The following is an 8,828-nucleotide window of genomic DNA, read 5'->3' on the forward strand; positions in this document are numbered from 1 at the left end:
GGAGAAGACCCTTAAACTGGCCATTCTTGTAGCAATTTTTACTCAATTTCAACCACTATCCATCCATCAGAAACTGCAGATTCATTTTATTAAGAAATCCCCAGAAACTAAGCAATTTATAGCCACGAGTTCCATCTGCCACCAGGATTTGGTAAATTGTGAAGTTTAGATTGAGCAATAAATTGACATCTCCAATACAATGCATTGAAAGATCCAAAGTCGAGAAAGCAATGGCAATGTCTTCAAAGGCGAATAAATCTTTCTTGACAATTCCATCTTCTTGCTGTCAACAAGCCACCATTGTAGGACTTTGATTGCTTTGCCAAAAATTGAATGTCTAAAGGCAATGCTGAGAAGGAGGAATGTGATAGAAGTTGGGGGGAGGAGCTTAGCACTGGGATACATCAGCAATATACAATGAGCAGTGTATGGAGTGGCTCTGGATGGTATGCTGTAATTACTCACATACAGCCTGTAGGAATGTATTATCCTGTACTCTGGTGTGTCATGAAGCCTACAAATGTTGTGTATTATCCACCAGAGATACATGAAAACTATAATGGCTCTTGCACAAGGGTGCCCACCCCCATAAACGTAAATGTTGTTGTATCCCCACCACAATAGAGCTCCGGGTACAGAGTAAAGCCTCACATAAAAGGCAATAGCTGTATGCTGTTGTTGGTGGGTGTATGCTGGCACCATGTAAATCCATGCATGTGCACAAATGTAAAACGTCAGATGCAATCTGTGTGCGTTTGAGGTTTTTAGTCCATGGTCATGTGCAGGTTTACATAGTTCTGCCATATACCTGCCAACATCAGGGTAGAACCGCTGACTTTTATTTGAGGCTTTGCACTGCACTTGGAACCCCTTGGAAGCAGGAATATGCCAGTGATGGTGTATGAAGGGCCGGATTTCCCACAAGGCCAACCAAGGCCCGTCCTTGGGGCAGCAGGGAGTGGAGGGGCAGCAGGGAGTGGAGGAATTCCTATATCCCGATGCCTTGGACGTGCAGTTCCGGGCGCCGGGCGGGTAGTTGTTTTCTACATTTAGCCCGGCTTTGGGCAAGCAGAGCTAAACGTACAGCGGGGAAGCTGCCACTTGTTTTGTACAAGTGATCCCAACGATGTCGCCGAGATCACTTGTATGCAGCCTGCAGGTCTGCCAATCTTCGTGGGTTGGCGAGTAGGGGAGCGCATTGAGGAACCTGGCCTTGGGGCAGCAGAAAGAGTAAATCCGGCCCTGGGTGTATGGGTATGGCAGGTGCCCATGTGCAAGAGTCTTAATTGCTTGAACACAACGTATCACACTCACCTGTGCCCATGTTCAGCTATTCAGATTCTGGGTGCTCTACAGAGCCAGGGAGCCTGCTGCATGGTGTTCGAGCAAGGCCTAAGTGTGCTAGCTGTAGAGCCCCCATGAAATTGATTTCTCACTCCAGAGGATCCCTGTGTACCTTGTGACCGGGGATCTTTAACCACACAGTCTTCTCAGTTGGATACACCACACAACGATGCAATTGTGTTCATAAATAAAGGCCTTTGTAGCGATGACTCCCCCCAGGGAGCCGCTGTATGCCCGGTCCACATCTAGTCGGTCTAGGGGTTGATTTCCAGCTGAGCCCATTAACACTAACCGTCCATCTTCTGTTGCCTATAAACTGATGTCCACTTCAGTAGTAGAATGCGAAGTAAACTGTTTATTGAACATCTTCTTAGGGAGAGAGGGTATAGGGGTTCTAGGTGCCTAGGGGTAACCATCATCAGCTCCAGACTCACCGGATCTTGCAAAAGTAGCCATGCAGCTCCACAATCCCGGAAAGATACCAACCATGCTCTGAAGCCCACATAGTTCCAGGGTACCGCAAGAGCCTGCACTGGTTCCGGTTCTCTTCCTCTTCGCGTCCTCCCTGTTGGAAGCCTCAAGGAAACCTTTTCCCTCACTTCAGACCATGCCCACCCCCAGGCCTCGGCCTAGCCTGGGGGGCAGACTGAACAGGACCCAGCCTTAATCCATGGCTGGTCCCGGCGAGAGAGAGCACATGGCAGCTCCCATCAATATATGTACACTCTCCCAGCATGCACCACTGGCTGAGAGAAGCCCAGTGGTTGGGTGCTGTACTGTACACATATTACAGAATCCACCATTGGCTGTCCGACAATATGACAGAGTCACACTCCGCTCAGGGCGGTACAGGCAAGGCTAGACACCTGGGATTAACCATGTAATTGCTACTACAAATCCAGCCAGGCTGACTACAGCCCCGGCTATCATTAAATGCTTAGTAGTGACATCACAAAAGGTGATGGGCGCTACACCTTTTTATTAGTAGGTCTGGCACAACAGGCAAAATAAGCAAACAAAAGTCCGTGCTCAACTGAGCGGTTTCAAAGAAAGGTCACAACGTAAATGTGATCATGTCACGTGTTCCCAAGGAGAACAAAGCAACTGGATGCACGGACCTTTCAAATGAAGTTTTAGTCCTTTTTGTGATAAATCCTCTCAATCTCATAGAAATGAGTGTTTCCAGTATCTTCCAACTAACTTCCCCAGACTACCTGGTGCTGCTCATTAAGTTATTTCGGATAAAAAAACAACTACCACATCGACTCCAATATTAACAAAGGTATTTTTGCTTTTTAACTTCATCATAACGAATGTGCCGAAACTAATGAAAATTCGTATTTCGTACGAATCCGAATTGAGTTTGGGACACGAATTACGAAATAACGGATATTCCGGAACGAAACGGAAAATTTTTTTTGACGGCGCACAAGTCTATTAAGTACAGGTGAGGCCTTGCTGAGCCAGACAGAAACTCTGGACTGGCTTCTCTCCCCGCTCCACGCAAACTGCGGAGTGGAGCACTGTTAGGGGAATATAGACACCCTCCACCACCATGCCTTGGGTTCTGTCACAACCTCTCTGGCTTCCTGTGATCCTGCAATGCTAAGCCTGATGAAGGGACGCTGTGTGGCCCCCAAAAGCGCTTGTTTATATGACAAGGAACTTCAATAAATGAATATTTGTTTATCCTAAGAGGGATTTTGGTGTGCTGGTGACATCGCTACACAATTGCTGATGTTTGTGGTGCCATCCGCAGTCACTTCGAGCGCCCTCCACTACTAAAGGGATTTTTCGGTAAGGAGTGCGACAAGGAAAAGTATTTATTTCCTGTAATCCTGCACTCCGTATCTACACTGGTAGCTCCTGTGTACTCCACATGACCTTCCAGTAGGTACATGTCCTATCTTCTCCCAGAGAGCCTTCGGTAATCCCAGCACTCCAATGTTCCCAGAGACTCTCACTCCTGTGTTCCTGCAATCCCAGCACTCCAATGTTCCCAGAGACTCTCACTCCTGTGTTCCTGTGATCCCAGCACTCCAATGTTCCCAGAGACTCTCACTCATGTGTTCCTGTGATCCCAGCACTCCAATGTTCCCAGAGAGTCTCACTCCTGTGTTCCTCTAATCCCAGCACTCCAATGTCCCCAGAGCCTCTCACTCCTGTGTTTCTGTGATCCCAGCACTCCAATGTTCCCAGAGACTCTCACTCCTGTGTTCCTCTAATCCCAGCACTCCAATGTTCCCAGGGACTCTCACTCCTGTGTTCCTCTAATCCCAGCACTCCAATGTTCCCAGAGACTCTCACTCCTGTGTTCCTCTAATCCCAGCACTCCAATGTCCCCAGAGACTCTCACTCCTGTGTTCCTGTGATCCCAGCACTCCAATGTTCCCAGGGACTCTCACTCCTGTGTTTCTCTAATCCCAGCACTCCAATGTTCCCAGAGACTCTCAGTCCTGTGTTCCTCTAATCCCAGCACTCCAATGTTCCCAGAGACTCTCACTCCTGTGTTCCTATAATCCCAGCACTCCAATGTTCCCAGAGACTCTCACTCCTGTGTTCCTCTAATCCCAGCACTCCAATGTTCCCAGAGACTCTCACTCCTGTGTTCCTCTAATCCCAGCACTCCAATGTTCCCAGTTCCTAGCTGCCCGCTGACCCCAGGTCACAACCCCCAGGTTCACTCTGCTTGCGTGGAGAGTACCCAAAGACACAGTGCAGGCAGGGATGGATGGATGGATGGATGGAGGAAAAGGAGATCCAGATAACGAGCCAAAGACGGGCAGCAGACAATCGTAATCAGAACTAGCCGAGTCGGTACACGAGAGATCAGTCCACGTGAAGTCAGGTCAGGAATAAACGCACAGAAGGGACTCGGGAACAAGTTTTGCTCAGGGAAGCACGTCTGCACATTATTTAAATAGGTAAAGGGCCAGGAGGCAGGACAGGAAGTAGCAGGCAGGAAGGTAATAATAACCCTGAGGTGAAGCAGGCGACACCCATAGCTGCTAACACGGAAGAGAAGAGCACATGCTTGTGAAACCACAGGTGCCAGCACACCCACAGCAGCAAACAGGTGAGACACGGATCAGCTCCGCAGCTGATCTGTGACATAAGCGATTCATGGCCTTCTACAAAAATGTATACATAACGCCCTCTGGGTCTGCTTTGGTGGGAAGGGTGAGTCAGATTACTCAAGGCTTGACAGCTTCGGGGATGCCTACGCTGTCTCAGTGGCTCCAAGCAATTAAGGAATCTAAGCCCCATAAAGTCCCGGGACGGCTTTACGCTTTTGTACCTGCACAGGACACCAGGAATGGGTCCTGGATGGACGGTATATCCCTCCCTTGTTTAGGTGGTGGTCCCGTTAAAGTCACCTTGTATTCAGAGCCTCTGACTGCAGCCAGTTCTGGTAATGAAAGGGTTAAACCACCAGCCAGAGGGTGTGTTAAAAAGGAACAGGAAGCCAGTCAGTCTGGCTGTGTGAAGTGTTTGGAACAGGACACGTGGCAATGTGTGTTAAGCTGTGGAATACAGTCTGCCGAGACACTGCTGGGGCACCTGCGTCCATACTGGAACCCTCTGTGCGCAGGCTGGGACTCTAACCCTGAGGCTGGGACTCTAACCCTGAGGTGGGACTTAGTATACAGGCGCTTAGCCGAAGTCTTGTGTTTGCTGAATATAAGCTATTTGCTTTGACTGTTTGTGGTAATGAATAAAAGTTTGTCTGATACGGCTGGCTACGGGTCATATCCGCCTTAATATTACATACCATAAACGCTTTTCCCCTATTCTGGTCCAACCAATCCTACCATCCTTCAATTCCATGTTGGAGGGCCACGAGTTCCCAACTGACACCTTTATGAGCGGCTGTTTCGGTGATTCTGAAGAATGGCGAAACTTACACTCAACGCGCCAAACATCGGTCCAATCTCGCTGTTAAATGGGCATCTGAAATTGTTTACCAAGATGCTAACCAATAGATTGCTCCCCTTTACAACGATCAGGTAGGTTTTGTTCCAAATAGGGAGGCCAAGGAAAACACTATGCGAGCCCTTAACATAATTCATATGGTGCATGCCACGAACACGGCGACGCTTCTCCTATCGACAGGCGCTAAAAAAGCCTCCGATAGGATCGATTGGACCTTCGTGAAAACCACCCTGAGATATGTGGGAGTCGAGGATGTAATCTCCACTCGGCTTGATAGACTCTATTCTCACCCTTTGGCGACTGTAAGGATCTATGACACAGCCGCAGAGGGTTTCCACCTTTCAAACGGAACACGACAGGGTTGCCCTTTTATGCATTCTCACCCTAGAACCGTTCTTATGTCATATACGGTCTAACTTGAACATTACGGGCTTCACTTCGCAAGGGGTATACACATAAAGTGGCAGGTTACACGGATGACCTTTCGTGACCAATCCTACTACTTCGCTTCGCTGTTTTCTTAATGAATTGGTCTGCTTTAGCTCTATAGCCATGTGCATTCAGAATCGGACGAATCTGCAAATCAACGAAATTCAGTTGATTCAGCGGTTCGTCCGAATCCAAAATAATGAATCTATTATATGCCCCAATATACGAAAACTATATTCGGACAGACAGAAATTTGTTTGCAGTGTACACCAAGATATACACCAAAATGGCGGTGCCCAAACATGCATATGAAAGCTTGTATCCAGGGCCGGATTTACCCTTCCTGCCGCCCCAAAGCCAGGTTCTGCAATGCCCCCCCATCAATGGAGAATGGCAACCAGATGGCAGGGCGGCAGGGTTAGTTTTTTTTTTTAATTGTTTATTTTTTTTTAAACTCTTTTTTATTTATTTTTTTACTGATTTCAATTTTGTTTTATCTTATTGTTTTTTACTTTTTTTAAAAAATATTTTTTTATCTCATTATTTATTTTTTAAAATTTTCTTTTTTTTTATAATTTGTTTCTTATTACTTTTTTACTTTTTAATCACCTTTTTATTTAATTCTTTTAATTTCTTTAATCATTTTTTTTTTATCAAATTTTTTTTGCACTTAACCTTATTGCTATCACACAGGAGCTAACAATCCCCTGTGTGATAGCAAATGGAGGTGACAGGTTCTCTTTATTGACCCTGTCACCTCCAATACAGGAGTTCTAGCACGGCACTGTGCTGGAACTCCTGTCACAGCTGAGAGAGGAAGAAGAACCCAGCACAGCTCTCCCCTCCCACTGTCTACACGGAGCGGCAGGGTTACTTTTAACCCTGCCGCTCTGCTACCTGCATCGGCGGCAGGGACTCGGGACAGAAGAGAGACTCGGCGGCAGGGCATGGAGAGAGGTAGGTCTGGTGTTGGGGGAGAAAGGGCAGGCTGCAAACTTATTAAAGGTGATCTCGGCAACATCGCCGAGATCACCTGTAAACGTACAATCGGCTTCCCCACACTACATTTAGCCCTGCTTGTGCAAAGCAGGACTAAATGTAGAAAGCGCAACTTACCGCCCGGGCATCGTGGGATTCCGGGCGTCGGGGGATTTCACACCGCTGCCGGGCCTCTGTGGCCTTGTGGGGAATCTGGGCCTGCTTGTATCCCTCTGTGTTGAAAACCTACGTCTGCCCCACCACTCAAGCTCTGGTTTTCAAAAAGTAAGGAGATTAGCGTAATGAGATGTATGGCATCAGCCATACATAGAGAGGAACATTTCCACCATACTTGGTTTTACTGACATGTCTTTATCCATTCTCAGAAGTATGCTCTAGTTCTCGAAGAACTAGAGGTTTCACTGACCCCGAGTTTTGTGGACAGGGGGATTCCTAAGAGAACGGATTTCCAAGGGAAATCCACATTTCTTCTCTTTTGAACAGACCTTTCCTGAGGTTCGGTATGCAGGGATCCCAACCTGAAAGAAGCACTTTCAGGGAGGTGTACCTCTCATTTCAGGGAGGTGCCCCCCCCCACCGCCCCCGCCATCTGTGGAAATTATGGCAGATAGCATAGGAAGCATTAGCTTCTTTGCTATCTGCAGGCTTTTTTTTTTCTTTTCAGTATTCTGACAGTTGCAGTCGTCAGAATAAAAAAAAAAGGCATACGAATGCATAGCTAGATTGCTAGTGCACTTTGCAATAGCCAATAGCAATCTAGCTATTACACCCGCCCTCTGCTGCTTTCAATCACCAGAAGAGGACATGATAGAAAAATTCAGGTCCCCCTCTGCTGATTGACAGCAGCAGTGGGCGGGTGCATTAGCTAGTTTGCTATTGGCTATTGCAAAGTGCAATAGCCAATAGGAATCTAGCTATGCATTCCTATGCTTTTTTTTTTTCTTTTCTGACTGACGGTCGGGCTGCGGCCTCTTTACCTGCCTCATCCCCCTGTTTTTTTTTCTCTTCCCCTCTTTCCCTGTGTTGTTTTATTTTGAGTTTGTAGGCTTAACCCTGGATCAGTTGACCTCCAATGGGTTACATCCTGAATCGGAGGGTGTTAGTATTCTCAGGGTAATATTTCCTATAGGTGGTTGCTGACTGGGGTGATGATTTTCTTGTATCTGTTTTATTGGTTTGTTCTTTGTTCGTACCTTTTTATATCTTTGATACCTGTAGTCTTGTGTATATGTTGTATTGTTTACTTATTATTATTATTTTCTTCTTAGAGTGATAAACAGGGATTTTCAATGCAAGTCAACATGTTAAATGCCTAAAAAGAAATGTAATTGCCACCTTTTTTAATAGTAATTTGAGCTGGAAAACTGGATTGCTTGTGAACCCTGCCGGATATCCCTGCAGGTTATTGGAGGGACGAAGCAGGACTTTTACATCATTTCCCTATGCTCCTGCTGATAGAGCAGTGTGCTGTCAATCTACAGGGCTGTTGGCATGACTATTGACTGGTAGGGCTTTCAATGGCGCCAGAATCTAACCACACAGAAGCAGCAATGGGTACAATGCAGCAGTGATTTCACTGCAGAAGGAAGAACATTGACACCTTATCAAAGAAAGTGCTTGTCCAATGGTCCTGCTGGCTGGTATTTAGAAAATGTTCCAGAGCTACTCAGAGAAGCAGACAGTCCGGCCCTGGCAGTATGGGGAGCCTGTATCGCATATATGCAGGCCCGGATTCCCCACAAGGCCACCGAGGCCAGGCCTCGGGGGGCCGGCAGGGCGCCGAGTGGCGGCAGCGGTGTGGAGTCCCCCGACGGCCGGAACATACAGTTCCGGGCGCCGGGCGGTAAGTTGCCTTCTACATTTAGTCCTGCTTTGGGAAGGCGGGACTAAATGTAGTGTGGGGAATCCGCTCGCTAGTTAACAAGTGATTTCCGCTAAGTAGCCGCAATCACTTGTATAATGTGTGCTGCCGTCCGTCCTCGCCCCGCCCCCCACCTACCTCTCTCTGCTGGCTCTGTCTTCGGGACTCCCTCCTCCCCCCGGCCGCCGAGTCTGTCTCCTGTCCCTGCCGCCGATGTACATAGTGAGAGGGGAGAGCTGTGCTCTTCCCATCTCAGCTGTGA

Source organism: Nanorana parkeri, unplaced genomic scaffold (assembly GCF_000935625.1).
Source record: "Nanorana parkeri isolate BGI_ZX_2015 unplaced genomic scaffold, ASM93562v1 scaffold593, whole genome shotgun sequence".
NCBI lineage: Eukaryota > Metazoa > Chordata > Amphibia > Anura > Dicroglossidae > Nanorana > Nanorana parkeri.